Source organism: Ictidomys tridecemlineatus, chromosome 1, assembly GCF_052094955.1.
Source record: "Ictidomys tridecemlineatus isolate mIctTri1 chromosome 1, mIctTri1.hap1, whole genome shotgun sequence".
In the NCBI taxonomy this organism is placed as follows: Eukaryota; Metazoa; Chordata; class Mammalia; order Rodentia; family Sciuridae; genus Ictidomys; species Ictidomys tridecemlineatus.
This window is the reverse complement of record NC_135477.1, coordinates 158,145,980-158,166,902: the sequence shown is the minus strand read 5'-3', so window position 1 is coordinate 158,166,902 and position 20,923 is coordinate 158,145,980. Positions and strand designations below refer to the sequence as shown.

Here is a 20,923-nt window from a genome sequence, read left to right as displayed (position 1 = left end):
TGTGCCTTCTTATGCTAAGTTTCTAGTGAAGGAGAAAAGTTCCGCAAGTAGCCAGTATATTTCTTTCTTTTTTTTTTTAATTTTTTTTAATATTTATTGTTTAGTTTTTGGTGGACACAACATCTTTGTTTGTACGTGGTGCTGAGGATCAAACCCAGCGCCGCGCACATGCCAGGCGAGCGCACTACTGCTTGAGCCACATCCCCAGCCCTAGCCAGTATATTTCTGAAGAAGAATGCTAAGGAGGAAGGACTGGTCAGTTGTGGAGAAATGTGATTGGAAGATAATAAGGTGTGAGCTAATGGCAATAAGCTGGGGCCCAGGATTTGTTCAGGTTCTTCTCTGGGTTCCTGTCTCTTCAGAGATATGGGCATTCCTATTTTCCAGGTGTAGGGAGGCCCCTCTGCAATGGGGGTCTTATGATCACAGGAGAAGAGACATCTCTGGAGAAGGGTCCATGGGGTTCCCAGAGGAGAGGGGGAGTTTAATTCAGGACCAGCTGGGTTCTTGGCATATGTGACAGAAAAGAATTTCAGCATGAGCCAGAGAAAGGCGTAGACCGAGGTGAGGTTCATTTAGGAAGGTAGATACACCTTCAAGGGAGAACGCTGGCTGTCTCGAGTGAGAAGCAACCCTGACTTGGGCTTGGGGTCTAATGTTTATAGAAATGCTGTTTCAGGGGCTGGATTGGAGGTGGATCCAGGGTGGAGCTGCACAATTTCCTGATGTTTTCCTGTGCTTGAGTATTTCCCTCCTTTTACAAGGGCACGGGCCAAAAAGGGCATGATGTTCAAGATTTACAACTGTGTTTTCCTCATCTCAATGGCTCGTGGGCATTTCCTTTAAGAGTCAGTATTTCTCTCTCTCTTTATCCTAAATTCCTATCTCATTATGACCTACTTACAAGGAAAGTCAGAAAATTCTTTGGTGGCTTCTTTGGGGAAAAAGATGGGAGAAAGTCAGAGATGCCTTCCTGCCTGTGTCCTTTTCTCAAATGCCAAGGAGCCATATTTTGTAACAGTGTGTCCTAAACCCCTGCTGGGAGTCTACAGCCATTCCACCCTAAATGCATCTGATCTCATCTAAAACCCTGCTGGGGAACCTGTCCTCAGCAGCCCAGGTCAGGGCCCCTCATCCCCATGACAGACTTTTTACACTCACCTGAGGTCTCCCAAAGGTCATTTTCCTGTTTCCCCAGCATCTACCCAGCAGACGCTGAGCCGCGGTGTGTGTGTGCTTGCATTCTGAGAAAAGCTGGTAAGGAATAGAAATGGTTTTGTGGTTTGCCAGAGCAGGGAAGCAGGTAGCATATTTCCGTTAGGGAGATACGAGAAAGGGTGTCCTGGAGGATGTACATGTGCCCTGGTCCTGGATGAATGAGTCATCTGTGACCACAGGAAGGAGACTCACCTGCTGGGCTGCTATAGTTTGGGTATGGGATGTCCTCCAAAGGCCTCTGTATTAAATGCTTGGTCCTCAGCCTATGGAGCTTTTGGGAGGTGGTGGAGCATTTAGAAGACTGAACCTAGTAGGAAGAAGTTAGGTGATTGAGGACATAGTCTAGAAGGGGATATTGGAACCCTGATCCCTCATCTCTCTGTCTCTCTTTGCTTCCCAGATGTCATGTGGTGAAGATTCCTCCTCTACCACATAATTCCACCATGATGTACTAAAACCTCTAGCAATAGGACCATACAATCATGGACTGAAACCTCTGAAACCATGAGCCCAAATAAACCTTTCCTCCTTTTAAGTTGATTATCTCAGGTATTTTGTCACAGCAACAGAAAGCTGGCTCACACATGGGCAGAGGGAGCAGAGAGGCTGGCTATTGCAGAGACAGAGAGGCCAGACCCATGAGACCTGCTAAGAAGCCATTCAGTGGCCCCTGGACTTGGAGAAAAGGTGACAAAAGGAAAGGAATGGGGAGAGAAAGTGGCAGAGAGGAGGTGTGACCTGAGCAGGAAAAGCCTTGAATGTCAAGGTGGGGACTCTGACCTCAGCCAGTCAGGTGTCAGAAGCTCTTACTCAGCAAGGACAGGTTTTGGTAGATGCATGAGGCCTGATAGACAGAGAAATGATGGGTAGATTAAGTGGTAGATTAGGCTTGGAGCAGCCATAGCTTCAGATCATTTTTTGTTTGTTTGTTTTTGTTTTGTTTAGTTTTGATTGGTGCTATGAATTGATCCCAGGGATGCTTTTATCACTGAACCACATCTCTAGTCCATTTTTGGGGGGGAGGGAGGTTTACCCAGGTTGCTTTACCACTGAACTATATCCCCAGACCTTTTTATTTTTCATTTTCAGACAGGATCTCACTAAGTTGCTTAAGTCCTCATTAAATTGCTGAGGCTGGCCTTGAATTTGCCACCCTCCCACCTCAGCTTCCTGAGTCACTGGGATTACACGCATGTACCACCATACTTGGCTTCATGATGTTTTATAGAAATGCCCAAAATTCAGTCTTTATAGTTATATTTCCTTAATAAAAACACCTCCATCAAATAAATATGTATTCTAGTCTTCAGTTTGCACCTGCTGGAGGCCAAATCAGAGATGTGCATTAGGTTGATGATAACGCTGGTGACTGATGAGGAAAATGGCCTGGGAAGGGCCAGAGCAGGAGCAGCCAGACCCCAGGGAGGGGGCTGCAGTTTCACAGGTGAGCCTGAGGATGGGTGGGAATGAAAAGGAGGGGAGAGCAGGGAGGAGGAGTAAGATTGCCAGACAAAACAGGCAACGTCCAGTTAAATTGGAATTTCAGGTAAACAACAAAATTTTTCAGCATTAAACATTACTTAAACACTATTACACAGTATTTAAGCAGTATTAAAAAATAATCATGGGTCGGAGTTGTGGCTCAGTGGTAGAGCACTTGCCTAGCATGCGTGAGGCACTGGGTTTGATCCCCAGTACCCCATAAAAATAAACAAATAAAATAAAGGTATTGTGTTCATCTATAATTTAAAAATATTTAAAAAAAATAATCAGAGGCTGAACATGGTGTCACACACCTGTAATCCCAGCAACTCAGGAAGCTGAAGCAGGAGGAGGATCACGAGTTGGAAGCCAGCCTGAGCAACTGAGACCCTGACTCAAAATAAGAAAAATCAGCCGGACGCAGTGGCACATGCCTGTAACCCCAGCATCTTGGGAGGCTGAGGCAAGATGATCACATGTTCAAAGCCAGTCTCAGCAAAAGTGAGGTGCTAAGCAAGTCAGTGAGACCCTGTCTCTAAATAAAACATAAAAAAGGGCTGGGGAATGTGGCTTAGTGGTTAAGCACCCTGGGTTCAATCCCTGGTAACCCCCCCCCCAAAGAAAAGAAAAGAAAGGAAAAAAAATTAAAGTGTTGGGGATGTAGCTCCGTGGTAAAGGAGCCCTGGGTTCAAAAAACCACGAAAGAAAGAAAGAAAAGAAAAGAAAAGAAAAGAAAAGAGAGAAAGAAAAGAAATAATAATTGGAGGCTGAGTGAGGTTCCCAGTACCTGTAATGCTAATGACTTGAGAAGCTGGAGGATCCCAAATTCAAGGCCAGGCTGAGCAATTTAGCTGAGACCCTGCCTTAAAAAATAAAGGGCTGGGGGTATATCTCAGTGGTAGAGCAGCCCTGGGTTCAATCTCTGGTATGGGCCAGGGAGGGGGATTGTTTATTTGAAAATGCAATTTGTATTTGTCTGGTATTTGCTTTTGTTAAATCTGGCCATCCCAAATGGAGAAATGATGTGGCCATGAAATTGAGAGCACTTGACACAGAACTGAAAAGGTGGGCAGTGGGGGGGTTCATAAACCTCGGGAGTGGGATGGAGGGCAGGGCAGGGCAGGGCAGGGCAGGGCAGCAACGCCTCTCTAGGGTAGCTGTCAGGTCAGCTTGGCTCTCTATAAAGCCTGACCCAGACAGGTGCAGCCATCCAGGACAAAAGATCCAGGTGAATCATATAGGTCTCCACCCTGCTTCCAACCCCTAGTTCATTCTCTGCAGGGTGACCCTCAGGCTGGACTCAAGGACAAGCAGGAGACCCGGGGAACCTGGACAGGAGCAAGATTGGTTCCTGTCCTTTTTTGGGGCTTCTTCTCCTAGCACAGCCAAGCTTCACGACTCCACATTTCCTTCGTCCTCTGCCTCTGGTAGAGTGCTGCTCTGCCACTGCAACTTACTTTTAAAATGCACAAGTTTCTTTCTCTTCCTCTCCCCCCTGCTCCTACCTAATCTCTCCCCTCCCTAATCTCAGGGGAAACAGGATTACCTTTCTTCCTCATCCTAGGCAGAGTTATGTGTCCCCGAGGACACACCCACCAAAGGAAGGAAGTCATCCAGACTTTGGGGATGGCTCCAGAAGATCTCAGAAATGACTGTCCCAAATTCACAAGTGAATTACAACTTCCACAGAGAACAGGTGGAATGTAGCCTTTAAGTCACCTCTTTAAAATCGCCCTATTCCTGCTAATGGGCAGAACCACAGCTTCTGGGACATAGGTGACCCCTGTGTTTCTCCTTTGCTAGCAAAGCAATAAACCTTCTTTTCCCTTTTTTCTCAAAACCGTGTGCTCATCATTGGGTTGGCTTTGGGAACAAGGATGGCAACACCTCTACAACAACCAGGATGGTGCAGTAGCATGTGGTGGAGACCGATCTGAGGTCCCATCTGGAATCGCCCACCTGGAGGAAGCTGAGGTTGCAGGATGGATAGGGTGAGCCGGTGGACGTCCACTGGAGTTCACACCTATTTCCTCCTTTTCTGCCTGCTACTTCCTAGGGTGTTACTGGCTCCTCATTCTCCTTTACCTGTTTCATATCTGGCAAAGCTTCCAGCCCTGACCTTTTGTTTTACCCCGTTTTAACTCCCAAGATACACTGACCTGCTGTATTCACTCTCTCATGCCTGCCCCTTCCATCTCTCTCCCTTCTCCTTTCTCCCGGTTACCTTTCTGCCCCACTCCAATACCTGTTGTTCCTCAGCTACTCCTTTCTTCCTCTCTCTTCATTTCTGTCTTATTCACAAACTGGCTCAAAAATTTCTCCTGAATTCCCCAAGAAATGCATAAAAATGCTCACCCCAACACCACAAAGTAAAAACAACCATAGCAGAATCTGCTCGAGGTAAAAATGTCAATTGCCTTAAAAGTGCCAAAAAAGCCAAATCCTCTTGACAAAATTTAGGTCTGCAAAACGTGATCTAGGAGATTGGGCTTGGTAAAAATCATGGCTGCAAAGGAAATGAACACTGGGCTGGGGCCGTAGCTCCGTGGCAGAGCGCTTGCCTAGCACACATGAGGCACTGGGTTTGATCCTCAACACCACATAAAAATAAATGAAATGAAGGTATTATGTCCACTTATAAAAATATTTTTTAAAAAGGAAATGAGTGGTAGTGTGCTCGCCTAGCATGCATGAGGCACTGGGTTCGATTCTCAACACCACCATACAAATAAAATAAAGATATTGTGTCCACCTAAAGCTAAAAAAAAAAGAAAATTAAAACAAAGAAAATGAAAACTGATTAATAAAGAAATCCATTGGGAGGGGCAAGGAGGGAGGATGGGAATGGGAAAGACAGTAGAATAAATTAGACATGACTTTCCTATGTACATATATGAACACATGACTGGTATAACTGCACATTATGTACAACCACAAGAATGGGAAGTTATACTTCATGTATATATGATATGTCATAATATATTCTACTGTCAGGTATAACTAAAAGGAATAAATAAAAAAAAAAGAAAAAAGCTGCATACGACTGTAATCCCAGCAGTTTGGGGGACTGAGACAAGAGGATTGTGATTTCGAAGCCAGCCTCAGCAACTATGAGGTATTTAGCAGCTCAGTGAGACCCTATCTATAATAAAATACAAAACAGGGCTGGTGATGTGGCTCTGTGGATGAGTGCCCCTGAGTTCAATCCCTGGTACTCAAACAGCAACAAAAAAAATCCATTTTGTTTAAAAGATTGAGGGCTGGGGGTGTGGCTCAGTGGTGGAGGGCTTGCTCAACATGCAAAGGCCCTGGGTTCCACCCCCAGCACACCTAAATAAATTAAATAAATAAATATTAGATTGAATAAAATTAAAGTTGAAAAGTGATATCTAGGGGAATAAGTTTGGCAAAATAAAATTTAAACACAAAAATATACAAAGATAAATGATTTGACAATGCTATATTTAAATTTTTATGATGAAATTAATTTGCCTTTATGCAACTTATCCCAAAAATGCTTTATTGACAAAAAATCAATATTGGCAAAAGTTCTAATTAAAATATTTTATTCAAGTCGGGTGTGATAGCAGACAATTGTAAATCTAGCAACTTGGGAGGCTGAGGCAGAAGGACTGCAATTTAGCAAATTCTGTCTCAAAATGAAATATAAAAAAGGGATGGTGATGTAGCTCAGGGATAAAGAGCCCCTGGGTTCAATCCCAGCACAAAAAAAGAAAAAGACAAATGAAGGGGCTGGAGTTGTAGCTCAGTGGTAGAGTGCTTACCTCACATGTGGCAGGTACTGGGTTCGATCCTCAGCACCACATAAAAAAATAAAATAAAGGCATTGTGTCCATCTACAACTAAAAAAATATATATTAAAAAAAAAGACAAATGAAGTCAAAGTGCCAACCTAGAGAGGAATTATTATGCTAAGGTCCATGGGAAGACAGAATTCCAAAGAGATGACCCTGGAAGCTTTTGCAACTACAAAGAAGTGAAGAACAGGCCAAGATCACTTTTGGTGGCTTTATATGACTAGAGACAAAAATTAAGAGTCCAGGTCTGCAGAGAGTTGGGGACTGATAAGCCAACTCCCACACTAGACTCAGCTCCCAAATGATTGTGCCCCAGGAGTGAAAGTGAACTGAAAATAAACTAGTCCTTACCTGAGCTGTAGTCAAGGCTTTGAGTCATCCAGGTGCTCCAGAAAACATCATGCCCTAAGTATGAACCAAGATGATCTCAGTTTGTTAATCCCTCCAGGCGCCTGGAAAGTGAAATAAAAAAAAAATTCTCCTCAGTGAACAACAAAATCACCCTGTTTCAAATTATTTCTACAAATAATATCACAATATTTAACACACACACACACAAAATAACCAGACACATGAGGTAATAAGATTCCTTCAGTTAAAACCACCAGAAATATCAGTCAGCCATAATAGAGCCAGAGGAACTCCAGGATATAAGAAAAATCATACTTACAGTGTTCAAGAAACGAGGGCTAGTGCCAGCATGCCTGTAATCCAGCAGCTCAGGAGGCTGAGGCAGGAGGATCATGAGTTCAAAGCCAGCTTCACCAACTTAGTGAGGCCCTAAGCAACTCAGTTAGACCCTGTCTCAAAATAAAATAATAAGATGGGGATGTGGCTCAGTGATTAAGCATCCCTGGATTCAATGTCAAAATTGAAAGATTCAACAGGGAACTAGAGACTCCATAATATTATACAGCATGTGTGAAAAGGGAATAAATAGGAAGTCTATAAAAATTCTAACTAAAGCCAGGCATGGTCATGCACTCCTAAAATCCCAGCTATTCGGAAAGTAGAGGCAGAAGGATAACAAATTCAGGCCAGCCTGAAGAATTTCGTGGACCCTGTGTCAGAATTAAAAAAAAAAAAAAAAAAAAAAAAAAAGAAAGAAAAGATGCGGTGTGCTGGGGATGTAGCTCAGAGGTAGAGCACTTCTGGGTTCACTCCTCAGTACAACAATCAATCAAACAAGCTAGAATCATAAACCCAGTGGATTCATTTAATAGATTTTGTTGTTGTTGAGGTGCTGGGGGTAGAACCCAGGGGTGCTCTACCACTGAGCTACATTCTGAGCCCTTTTTATTTTTTATTTTGATACAGAGACTTGCTTCATTTCCCAGGCTGGCCTCCAACTTGCAATCTTCATGCCTTGGCATCCTGAGTTGATGGGATCACAGGTGTGTGCCACCCCAGCTGGCAGGTTTAACAACATGGCTAAAGAATGAATTGGGGAAGTGGAAGGTGGGTCAGAAGAAATGATCCAGAAAGAAGTAAGGAAAGACAAAAGGATGAGGTCTGCAAAAGAAAAGTTTACAGATCTTGAAGCCATAATAAGAAGAGTTTACATATGTTTGTTTTTTTAAAAAATATTTATTTTTAGGTGTAGATGGACATAACACAATGCCTTTATTTTTATGTGATGTTGAGGATCAAACCTGGGTCCCGTGCTTGGTAGGCAAGTGCTCTACCGTTAGGCCACAATCCTAGCCCCAAGTTTATATATGTGTAAATTGCAGTTCCAGAAGAAGAGGAGAGAGATGAGAACAAAGGCAATAGTCTAAAAGAAAATGGTTGAGAATTTTCCAGAATGGTTGGAAGATATTGATCTTATAGATTTGAGAACTCAAATTTCTCCAAATAAAAGAAAAGAAATACACCATCATGGTGAAAATGTAGAAAATCAAAGACAAAAAGAACAATCTTACCAAAGCAGACAGAGGATAACAATAGATTGTAAAGCTGGTTATTTACTTCTTATCTCTCAGCCCAGGCTCCTGCAATCTGCTCAGTGCTGCAGGGGCTAGGGTCTGCAGACCACCTTTCCCAGAACCCCTTGCCAGCTGACTTCCTGTTAGGTTCTGCTCACTGGAGGCATGAAAGGGAGATCAACTGGCAGGAGAAAGGGATTCCTTCCTGTCTCTACATCCTGTTGGCTTCACTTCAAGAGTCTCCAGCTTCTTTCAGATCTCCCAGCACCAGCCTGACAAGGTTTTCCACGCTGGTAGGGACTCACTTATGGTCCAGCCCCAGCTCGGGTCCTCCTCCAAGATCTTAGGTCCTGTTAGCCTTAGTTCTTCCCTTTCATCCTCCCAAGCCTAGGGGTGGCAGCTGCTTCCTGTAATTACTAATATATAGGTAACTTTCAGCACCCTCTCTGGATTTTTCAGCCTTCTAGCATCCGGGTAAACAACCCACTGTGTGGATATCCCTTTTGTTTGAAAAAACTAAAAAGATGATATATCATGAGCTCTGTAATGTTTTGAACAATCAATTAAAAAAAAAAGAAAAAACTAAAATGGTTCATAATTTCCCGAGTTCTGTAAAAAATGATACAGATGGGGGCTGGGGATGTGGCTCAAGCGGTAGCGCGCTCGCCTGGCATGCGTGTGGCCCAGGTTCGATCCTCAGCACCACATACAAACAAAGATGTTGTGTCCGCCGAAAACTAAAAAAATAAAAGATTAAAATTCTCTCTCTCTAAAAAAAAAAAAAAAAAAAAAAAAAAAAGATACAGAACTCTTCAAAGGACCATAGTGTGGTAGGTTGTATTATTGTTCCCAATTATTTGGTGTCAATGCCTGTGGGACATAGATCTGCAAAACCTGATCCTACTCTGCTGACATCAGGCTTGGCTAATGACATGTGAGGGTAAGTGATGTCTGCTGCCAAAAGTTTTAAGAATCGTCACAGCTCCTTTTTCCCTTCTGCCAGGAGACTGTCCCAGGTAGGAGCCGCAGCACAAGACATGAAAAGTGGGCCTGAGATAAATGGTTGTTCCAAGCCAAGGAAACTTAGGATGTTACATGAGCATCACGAAACCTGACAGATTCACAGAATTGGAGTATGTCTGATTCCTCAATCAGCCAGCAGATAGGTAGAACATAGCTTAAATGTACTAGAGGCAATTACTGTCCAAAAAAAGCCAGGTGCAGTGGTGCATTCCTGTAATCTCAACTACTTGGGAGGTTGAGGCAGGAGCATCGCAAGTTTGAACCCAGCTTGGACAACTCAGCAAGACCCTATCTCAAAATAAAAACAAAAAGGGCTGGGGATAGAGCTCCAACTCCGTGGTAGAGTGCACCTGGGTTAAATCTCCAGTACTGTGATAAATAAATAAAGATAAAAGACAGATAAGACAAGGAATGGCAAAAGTTAAAAGGATGTGAAATAGAGCCAGGTATGTGTGGCACATACCTGTAATCCCAGCAGCTTGGGAGGATGAGGCAGGAGGATTGTAAGGTTTTTTTTGTTTTTGTTTTTTGGTGCTGGGACTTGAACCCTGGGCCTACACACATGTTAGGCAAGCACTCCACCATTGATCTATATCCCCAGCCCAGGAGGATTTGTAAACTTGAGGTCAGCCTTAGTAACTTGGCAAGACCGTAAGTCTCAAATTCAAAAATAAAACAGGCTGTGGATGTACTTCAGTGGTTAAGCACCCCAGGTTCAATCCTCAGTACCAAAAAAAAAAAAAAAAAAGGAAAAAAGAAAGAAAAAAAAGATGCGAAATAATGTACCACATAGACATTAACCGTTAGATAAATGAATACTTTTATAGCTAATTATCAGACAGAAAGAACTTTAATAAGTTAAACACACACACACACACACACACACACAGGAGACAAAGCAGGTCATAATAATAGATGTTCTAGTTGCTAAGATGTAGCATTTCTAAATTTGTAGTCACCTATTAACACGGTCTTAAAACATAAATAAGGGAAATTTTCTGTATGCCCCCATGTTAAAATACTCAGAAAGCAAGCCAGTTGAGGGTCGTAAAAAGAAAAGAAACATGATTGGATTCAAGTTTTAGAGACACCTTGGCTTCCCTGTAGAAAATGGACTAAAGAGTGGAGAGTAATAAGCAAGGGGGCAAGTTAACTGCTCCTTTTTTTTTTTTTTTTTTTTTTGAGTCTAGGGATTGACCCCAGGAGTTGTATCACTAAACCACATCCTCAACCTTTTTTTTTTTAAATTTTGAAACAGGATCTCCCTAAGTTGCTGAGGCTGATCTCAAGTGTCAGATCCTCCTACCTCAGCCTCCAGAGTCACTGAGAATCATTACTGGCAAGTACCGTTGCACTGGGCAAGTAAGCTGGTTGTTGTAGGAGGGTGGTGGAATATACTGGGGATGCAGAGGTGTAAAGAAGTTGGGGATGTAAGCCATAGTTGGACATGGATCTACAGAACTTGCTAATGGATGATATGGGAAGGGTACCAGATGAAGTAAGGAAAGAAAGTGATACTGCTCCTGTGTGTGGGTGTCGTGGACAACGACAGCATGTCATCAACAAGGATGGTGAGCATTCTGTTTAAGACTTATTAAATTAAGAAGCTTAGTGAACAACCAAGTGGGGATGGCCAACAGGTTGCCTTTGTTGACTAAGAAAGTGAACTTGCTTCCCCAGGGGACAGATACAGTGAAATTCAGTATTGAGTTTTAGTCTGTTCTGCTGAACAGCTTTGGACAGGGAGCAAATGGGCTTCCCTGTAGCTTCCATTGCCCTGGACATGTTCTCATGTGGCTCACAGGTTGGCTCCCATCTGTCTAGACACCTGGAGGCAGGAGTCATGTCCCTCACTTCCACCCCCACACGGCCTCTTCTGCTGCCCGCGTGGCTCTAGCTCCCTTTCTCTTTTCTCATGGGACACTTTCTAGTCCCCTCACTGTCCTGGCCTATTTTAATTTCAGAGCCTCTTCTAGCTTGAAGACTTGAATTATCAGAAGGGTCAGCCAGAAAACAGATTTTAAACAAACCACCATTTACGATCTACACAATCTCAGTCTTTCTCTCACCTCCCTACCATCTGTGGCTGGAACAGTGTCATTGCCATCACCTGTAACCACCATCCTGTCTCATCCCAGGCCATCAAGAACCTGTTGAGTTCTGGCACTGTTTGTCTACACACACACACACACACACACACACACACACACACACACACAGGCACTGTTGGTCTCTACACACACACACACACACACACACACACACACACGTTTCATGGATTCCTCATAACCCTGTGAGTTAGAACTTGTGTTAATAAGCTTTTTTGCTGCTCAACTAAAAGACCTGATCAGAACAATTGCAGAGAGGGAAAAGTTTATTTGGGGGCTCATGGTTTCAGAGGTCTCGCTCCATACATAGTCGGCTCTGTTCCTCAGGGCTCCAGGTGAGGCAGAACATCATGGTGGATGTGTGGCAGAGGGAAGTGGCTCACGTGATGATCAGAAAGCAAAGAGAGACCCCACTCTCCAGATACAAAATATATACCCCAAAGCCACGCCCCCAATGCCCACCTCCTCCAGCCACACCCTACCCACCTTCAGTTACCACTCAGTTAATCCCTATCAGGGGATTCATTCACTGCTTGGGTTAAGACTCTCAATCCAGTTATTTCTATTCTGCAACCTCCTTGCATTGTCTCACATGTGAGCTTCTGGGAAACACTTCACATCCAAGCCATAAGAGAACTCATCACCTCATTTTACAGGTGAGTAAACTGAGGCCAAGGATCACATGCTATGTATAAATTCCACAGCTGGGATGTGAACGCAGAACAAACTAATTTAAGAGTCCCCATCCCACTCAATATTCTCACCCCATAACTTTGGTTCCAATACATACCTATATTTTCTTTCAGGACCCAAAGTGGAAACCAGGGACTAAAATTCTCCTCAGATTCAGGGAACTCTAACTAAACTGTCCAGCTATGACTGACTTCAGGAAGGACAAGGGCAAGGAACTGGGAAAGAATGGAGAGCAACTTGGAAAAGACTGATATATTAGTCAACTTTTCATTACTATGACAAAATACCTGAGGTAGGTTACTTCAAAGAGGTTTATTTAGCTCACAGTTTTTGGCATTTCTGGAAGTCCAAACAACATTGTGCAAATTCTTATTAGAATTCCCCTGCTTGGTTACTTCCGGGAGAGCCTGTTTCTGTATTTATGGACTCTTATAAAGCCACCAGAAGCAGGACAGTAATTCCAGTCACTCACTTGTAAACCCAGTGAAGATGAGGCAGGAGGAAGGCAAGTTTGAGGCTAGCCTCAACAACTTAGTGAGACCCTCAACAACTTGACAAGACTCTGTCTCAAAATAAAAAATAAAAATGACTGAGGATATAACTTGGTGGTAAATTGCCCCTGGGTTCAATACCCAGTACCAAAAAAAAAAAAAAAAAAGAAAGAAAGAAAGAAAAAAATAAAGTTACCAGGATTCCATCATGGGGCCTCACCTTAATCACCTAATTTAATATAATCACTTCCAAAAGCCACATTTCTAAATAGCATAGACAAATCAAGTTTCTACCCTTTTAATATCATTAACTAAACAAGACTGTGGGGATTAAGCTCCTGTGTGAGTTTGGAAGCAGGGCGGACAAACCACAGTCAAACCATGACAACTGTCATTTCTTATGTTGGGGAGTGGCCCAAGCCAGTGTAATTTATTGGTAACACTTGGAAGGAACCAGTCTGGACCGACTGGGCAGACTGAACCTCCAAGTTTCTACAGATGATCTCTGGGTTCCCAGCCAGGGCAGCAGGTGGACCAGTAAGGTCCATATGGATTAGAAGCACTGCTCTCCCTAAGTGTCTTCTCCTGCACTCAGGGGCCCCTCCTCAGGGGTTTGATAAATGACATGTTACTAGGATGCTTGTCAAGGCATGAGAAGGCAGAACCACAAACAGCAGCAAAGTAATGACAGAGGAGCCCCTTTCCCCAGGTGGGGCTGCCCTGCCCTGGGCTCACCCTCTCAGCATGAGAATCTTTCATCTGAGACAGCCTCTCTCAGCCAGGCTGGAGTGGCAGTCCTCAGGGACACCTAAGCTGTGGATAGACGGTATTGGGCCCTTCCTCCCCATGTTTTCCTCCCCCCAACCAAGATTTTTTTTTTTTTTAAGACAGAGTGAGGGATGGGGGGGGAGAGGGGGGCGGGGGGAGAGAGAGAGAGAGAGAATTTTAATATTTATTTTTTAGTTTTTGGCGGACACAACATCTTTGTTTGTATGTGGTGCTGAGGATTGAACCTGGGCCACACGCATGCCAGGCGAGCGTGCTACTGCTTGAGCCACATTCCCAGCCCCGATTTGGTTGTTTTTGATTTCTTTATTTTTTTTTATTTTATTTTTTTTAAATTTTAACATTTATTTATTTTTTCTTAGTTCTCGGCAGACACAACATCTTTGTTGGTATGTGGTGCTGCTGAGGATCGAACCCGGGCCGCACGCATGCTAGGCGAGCGCACTACCGCTTGAGCCACATCCCCAGCCCCTTGATTTCTTTAAAAAATTGAGTTTGGCCAGGTGTGATGGCACATGCCTATAATTCTAGCAGCTCGGGAGGTGGAGGCATAAAGATTGTGAGTTCAAAGCCAGCCTCAGCAAAAGTGAGGCACTAAGTAACTCAGTGAGACCCTGTCTCCAAATAAAATACAAAATAGGACTGGGGATGTGGCTCAGTGGTTGAGTGCCCCTGAGTTCAATCCCAGTACCCCTCCCCCCAAAATTGAGTGTCCTTTTTAATTGTACATATAAATATAAATTGTGCATATCAATCATGTGTACAGTGAATAATGATCGGGGTGACTGGTATATCCATCACTTTGAATATTCATAATTTCTTTGTCTTGGGAACACTTAAAATCCTCTCTACTAGCTATTTTGAAATATTAAACCAGGTGTGGTGAAATACATCTGTAGTCCCAGCTACTTGGGAGGCTGAGGCAGGCGGATTGCTTTGGAGACCTGGAGTTTGAGGTCAGTGTGATCAACATCTCATGTCAAAAATAAAACAAAAACTTTGAAATATGCAAATTAATGTTGTCAAACAGAGTAATTCTACTGTGCTAGAAAATATTAGAATATTCCTATCCAAGATGGGTATAGTGGCGCATCCCTGTAATCCCAGCAGGCTTGGGAGGCTGAGGCAGGAGGATCACAAGTTCAAAGCCAGCCTCAGCAACTTAGCAAGACCTTGTCTCAAAATAAAAAATAAAAAGGGTTGGGGATGTGGTTCAGTGGTTAAGCACACCTGGGTTCAATCCCTGGTTCCAAAAAAAATATTCCAATCCAACTATACACCCTCTTTAGTCTTTGGTAATTACTACTCTACTGTTCATTGTATGAGATCAATATTTTTAGCTTCCACATAAGGGAGAACATGCAGTGTTTGTCTTTCTATGCCTTACTTATTTCACTTAACATGATGTCCTCCAAGCTCATCCATGTTGCCACAAATGACAAGATTTCATTATGTTTTGTGTCTAAATAATACTGCATATTAACAAATATACATATATTCTACTCTTTTGCCAATGATTTTGTAATTTTAGATTTTTATTGAGTTTTTAAAAAACTTATATTGATGTATAACATACAGAAAAGTGCCCAAAGCATAAATATACATAAACATATGGCTCAATTAATTATCACAAACTGAATACATCCTTATATTCAGCCCCCAGGACAAGTTCCCACAAACACTTCCTTTTGCATGGCTGGTGGGAATGTAAATTGGTACAAACTTTAAGAAAGTGAGTTCAGGGGCTGGGGTTGTGGCTCAGAGGTAGTGCGCTCGCCTAGCACACGTGAGGCACTGAGTTCGATCCTCAGCACCACATAAAAATAAAATAAAGATATTGTGTTCACCTAAAACTAAAAAAAAAAAAAAAAACAAAATTTAAAAGAAGGTGAATTTAGCCATCACTACCCATTAGATTCTTATAAGTGTATGAACTGATGCGGGTACAAGTTTTCCTTTGTCCTATTGTTATTACAGCACCAAAAGAGTGAACACAAAAAAGGTAAGACTGGAAATGAAGTTTCATTTAGACTGCACGAATAAGTTTTCATGATCTCTTGCACTGCGTGATCAAAGTTAATTAGTTAATTAATTACTTTTTTATTTATATATGACAGCAGAATGCATTACAATTCTTATTACACATATAGAGCACAATTTTTCATATCTCTAGTTGTATACAAAGTATATTCATATCATTTGTGTCTTCATACATGTACTTTGGATAATGATGTTCATCACATTCCACCATCATTTCTAACTCTATGCCCCCTCCCTTCCCCTCCCACCCCTCTGCCCTATCTAGAGTTCATCTATTCCTCCCATGCTCCCTCTCCCTACCCCACTATGAATCAGCTCCTTATATCAGAGAAAACATTTGGCATTTGTTTTTTTGGGATTGGCTAACTTCACTTAGCATTATCTTCTCTAACTCCATCCATTTACCTGCAAATGCCATGATTTTATTCTCTTTTATTGCTGAGTAATATTCCATTATGGTTAATAATTTATATATGTGTGTGTGTGTGTGTGTGTGTGTGTGTGTGTGTGTATCTGGGATTAAACTCAGGGGCACTTGACCACTGAGCTACATTCCCAGCCCTATTTTGCATTTTATTTAGAGGCAGGATCTCACTGAGTTTCATAGCACTGTGCTTTTTGCTGAGGCTGACTTTGAACTCATGATCCTCCTGTCTCAGCCTCCCAAACTATTGAGATTACAGGCATGAGCCACCACGCCCAGCTTGGTGTATTTCTTTCTTTATTTTTAGTTGTAGATGGACACAATATCTTTATTTATTCATTTTTATGTGGTGCCGAGGATCGAACCCACTGCCTCACACAAAGTGTGAAGCAAGTGCTCTACCATTGAGCTACAGTCCCAGCTCCTGGTGTCTTTATTTCTGAAGGCTCCTTTGTCACATAAAACTTTGATTAAATTAATTTGTTGCACCTCTTTCTTATTAACTTTTACTTACAGGAGTATCAGCAATGACCCTTATGGTGGAGGAGGAAAAGTACCACACTTTTCTGGTCCTGCATCATCATCACCCTCCTTCCACAAATAAGAGAATCAAAGCCAAGGGCAGATTAAAGGCCACCCAAGCTGATAAGGGCCAGGAATGAATGTTAATGTAGGTGCACTGGTCTCACAGTCCAGAATTTCACTAACACCCAATTATTTAAGAGTAGATTGCAGCCCAGGGCACCAGGTACACAGCCTGGCCTGGTGTGATGGGTGGGACAAAGTGATGTGCTCTATCAAGGAAGGGCTCCGCCCAGATGAAAGGAATGTGGCTGGCTGATAGCACCCAGCTGTTTACAACTCAGTTTTCACACCAAGGTCTTTCTCTGGTGGCCAGTGGTTGAACACGATATTGGTCTAAGGGCTACTTCTGCCCAGCGGGGGGCTTCTCTGGCAGCTAATAGATCTGGAGCTCCTTTCTGGGAAGTTGTCAAGTCTATATTGTTCTATACATTTGTGTAAAACTTGCTGCCAGTGCCTGTTGGTGGTCTAATCCAAGGATGATGGTCTCTATCCTTTCAGGCACCCTCTTTTATTCACTCTTGGGGACTGAACCCAGCAGTACTTAACCACTGAGTCACATCCCCAGCCTTTTTTTGTTTTTGACACAGGGTCTGGCTAAGTTCCTAGGGCCTCACTAGGTTGCTGAACCTGGTTTTCAATTTGCGATCCTCCTGCCTCAGCCTCCTGAGTTGCTGGGATTATAGGCATGTGCGTGCTACTATGCCTGGCCACGTGTCCTCTTCGTCTCCAACAGTCTGGTAAGTCCCCAGAGATGGACAGAGATTGCTCTGGGGCCTGCATTCTGTGGCCTTTCTAAGCTACATATACAGTCCTTTGCCTACTGGACCTGCCAAGGGTGTCACAAACACATTCTCCAAGATCTCAAGGGCCACATGAGGTTCTGTTTATGGCCTGGCTCGGGAGGAGGCAGAACAAGCAGGGGTGGGGAAAGCTGCTGCCCTGGTAGGTTTGGAGGAGAGGAGGGGCGGAGGTGTAGCAGCACCAGGCAGGTGAGGGTGTGTGAGTGCCAGTCTGTCTCTCCTGGGTGAGGCTGCATGAATGTCTGGGCACAAGCAACTGCTGTCACGCGGCCTGGCTGCAGGTTTGGGATGGAAGCCAGGTAGGCGGGCTGTGTCAGTCACATCTACTCACTGGAGGAAGGAAGTGGAATAGAGAAGAGGCACAGAGAAACTTCTGCTTTGGTAGAATATATACAAGAGAGATGGCTGAATTTTCAGAGGATTTGCAAGGGCTGTGGACTTCTTGGAGCCAGGGTCCAGGGTAGGAAGGGCTACATTCTTTGGGTACTATGGCAGAAAACTTTGGTGTCTTAGAACATCTTTTTCATACATGTGGGAGTTCCTAAAGTAACTTCAAAGCTTTCCCTCAAAGGAAAAGAATACAGGTGAGGTCTTTGATTCTCTTTCAGGAGGAGAGTACCAGAGGGCAGGTGGCCACTGCAATGGTAAAGGGCAAAGCTGACACTGCCTGATTCCAGGGGCCACACCAGTGGACCTTGCACATCTTTTTTTTTTTTTTTTTTAAACATTTTCTTTTAGTTGTTGATAGACCTTTATTTATTTATATGTGGTGCCAGGCAAGTACGCTACTGCTGATCTCCAGCCTCAGCCCGGACCTTGCACATCTTTAGCATCAGCTTTCCTTTATGCAATCTCATCTATGAAATTCCCCATTCTAGGACTGGGGATGTGGCTCAAGCGGTAGCATGCTTGCCTGGCATGCGTGGGGTGCTGGGTTCGATCCTCAGCACCACATAAAATAAAATAAAGATGTTGTGTCCGCCGAAAACTGAAAAATAATTATAAAAAAAAGAAATTCCCCATTCTAAAATAAATGCAAAGTATGCACAATTATTATTATTATTATTATTTTTACAATTTAAAATTTCAAATGTTTGTCTACCCTGATATATTTGTGGATGAAATATTATAATGTAGGGAATTTACTTTAAAATAACGCAGGAGAGCTGGGGGTATAGATCAGTGGTAGATCACCTGTTCCATCCACAGCTCTAAAAAAAAAAAAAAAAAAAAAAAAAAGTTGAAACAACCCAGAGGCCCAGAGGCACTGGGTGGGCATGAAGGAGCACACCTGTAATCCCAGTAATGGAAGGCTGAAGCAGGAGAAACGTAAGTTCAAGGCCAGCCTGGGCAATAAGTGAGAACCTGTCCCAAAATTTAAAAATATAAAAGTGGCTGCAGATGGAGCCTGTTGGTAAAGCACCATTAAATAAATAAACAAGTAAGTCATCTAGTAAGGTCCTTGATAAAAAGAAAAGCAAAAGGCAATAATTGCCCCACTACCAGAACCTTTTTTTTGTAAGTATCAGTATTGAACTCAGGGGTGCCTGACTACTTACTGACCACATCTCCAAACCTTTTTTATTTTTTATTTTGAGACAAGTTCTTGCTAAGTTGCTTAGGTTGGCCTTGAACTTGTTATCCTCCTGCTTTAGCCTCCTGAGTTGCTGAGGATTAGAGGTGTGTATCACCACACCACCTGGCTCTACCAATACTTTGTTTATTTTTTATTTTATATATATACACACACACACACACACACACACATATACAATAACTTTATTTATTTATTTATATTTTATGTGGTGCTGAGGATCGAACCCAGTGGCTCACACATGTGAGGGAAGTGCTCTACCCCTAAGCTACAACCGGAGCCCTACCAACACCTTTTAACACCACCAAATATGAGAACCCAAACTCACTGTATTGAACATATTTCTTCTTTCTTTTTGAAACATTATTTGTTGCAAGACACACAAAATATAAAAGCTACCATCGTAACCATTTTTAAGTGTACAATAGTGTTAAGTACATTCACACTATCATGCAAGCAATCTGTAGAGCTCTTTTCATCTTGCATTTGTACAGTTTTGTGGTGACTTCCTGACTTCTGCCACCACAGTGTCCCACTATACCTCACCCCGACCCCCATCATAAATCACTACAACAGAGATACTGGAATCCATGTCTCCAGAGTTCTGCCGCAAAGTAATCTGTTTCCACCTGGGATGACTGCAGACCTTGGACTTGGCTGTGAAGTTGCTGGTCCAGGTTTCTGGAAATGCAGTAGTAGGCCAGCTGGGCTGCTTGGATTTCCGGTGTACTTTACCCTGGAGTCCTGGCTGGCTCCTCTGAGCTTCCTGCCCTAGGGAAGGCACTTAAGCAAGTTCTGGCAGCTCCCAGTTTCCACCCCTTCTGCCTGCCTGGGGCTGCCCCAGGTCACCTGGGGAGGGAGAGCTGATGGTGAACAAAGGCCCCTCCTCAGTTCTGGTGACTCAGGGAAGACTCCAGGTCCTGGAGTCCACTTTCACCCCAGGTGTGAGGGTGACCAGGGGAAGAGCCCCTGCCTAGGTACAGGGTCCTACTGCTTAACTTTAACAGCCATCTCTGTGACACAGGCTCAGAGCATTTTGGAGTGAGTGTCAGGAGCGAGGATGGACACCAGGCATATCTGTTAGTTTGCTCTTTGCTGATCTGAAAATGCCTCTCCAGCAACATCCAGCTCTACTCCATTCAGTCTGGGGGCCTAGCCCAGCTCTGGGGGATGAGAGGGCAAGGGAGAGCAAGGAGTGAAGGGAGGGCAGTGGAAGGGTGGAGCACACCTAGCTATCAAGTCCCTATATCCAGTGTGTTTCCTTCACCTGAGTTATGACATTTAATCCTAGTGATTTGTCCTGTTGTACCAATCCAAGAATATAGGGCTCAGAAAGGTCACCAGAAAGTGATGAACCCAGAATTTAGGGGTTTATTGGGGGGCTACTGGAGATTGAACTCGGGGGCACTTGACCACTAAGCCACATCCCCAGCCTATTTTGTACTTTATTTAGAGACAGAATCTCACTGAGTTTAGTGCCTTGCTTTTGCTGAGGCTGGCTTTGAACCCAATCCTCCTGCCTCAAATCTTTCAAGCCATTGGGATTATAGGTGTGTGTCACTGGGCCCTGCTGAACCCAGAATTTAGCACAAGAGATACCTTATTTCATTTTCTTCCTACTGATAGAAAACAGCCATGAAGTTGCTTTTGGCAGATAGATGATAGATTGGAGGTGAGCATGGCCAACTCTTAGGTCCTGGAAGAGTAGGGGAGGAAAAAAATGGCTTCCCTTTACCCTCTTAGGTTCTTTGGTGGTCTACAAATTAAATTGACAGATTGACATATTAACAGGACAGCCGGGCACAGTGGCGCATGCCTGTCATCCCAGAGGCTCAGGAGTTGCGGCAGAAGGATCGTGAATTCAGAGCCAGCCTCAGCAAAAGCAAGGCAGTTAAGCCACTCAGTGACATCCTGTCTCTAAATAAAATACAAAATA

At 43.4% G+C, this 20,923-nt stretch overlaps 1 long non-coding RNA gene across 5 annotated transcripts in view; it reads right to left on the bottom strand.

Moving 5' to 3' along the window:
- LOC110599166 (uncharacterized) overlaps positions 1 to 20,923 on the bottom strand; it is a 34,830-nt gene that overhangs the window by 9,060 nt on the left and 4,847 nt on the right. For 3 of the 5 annotated variants that reach the window (XR_013425020.1, XR_013425021.1, XR_013425028.1), the window contains exons 2-4: positions 6,870 to 6,970; positions 1,411 to 1,525; positions 1,162 to 1,254 (exon numbers count right to left, since the gene is read on the bottom strand). This is a non-coding gene — a long non-coding RNA (uncharacterized LOC110599166). The remainder of the gene's footprint in view (positions 1 to 1,161; positions 1,255 to 1,410; positions 1,526 to 6,869; positions 6,971 to 20,923) is intronic. The other 2 variants (XR_013425026.1, XR_013425024.1) reach the window with 1 other exon arrangement.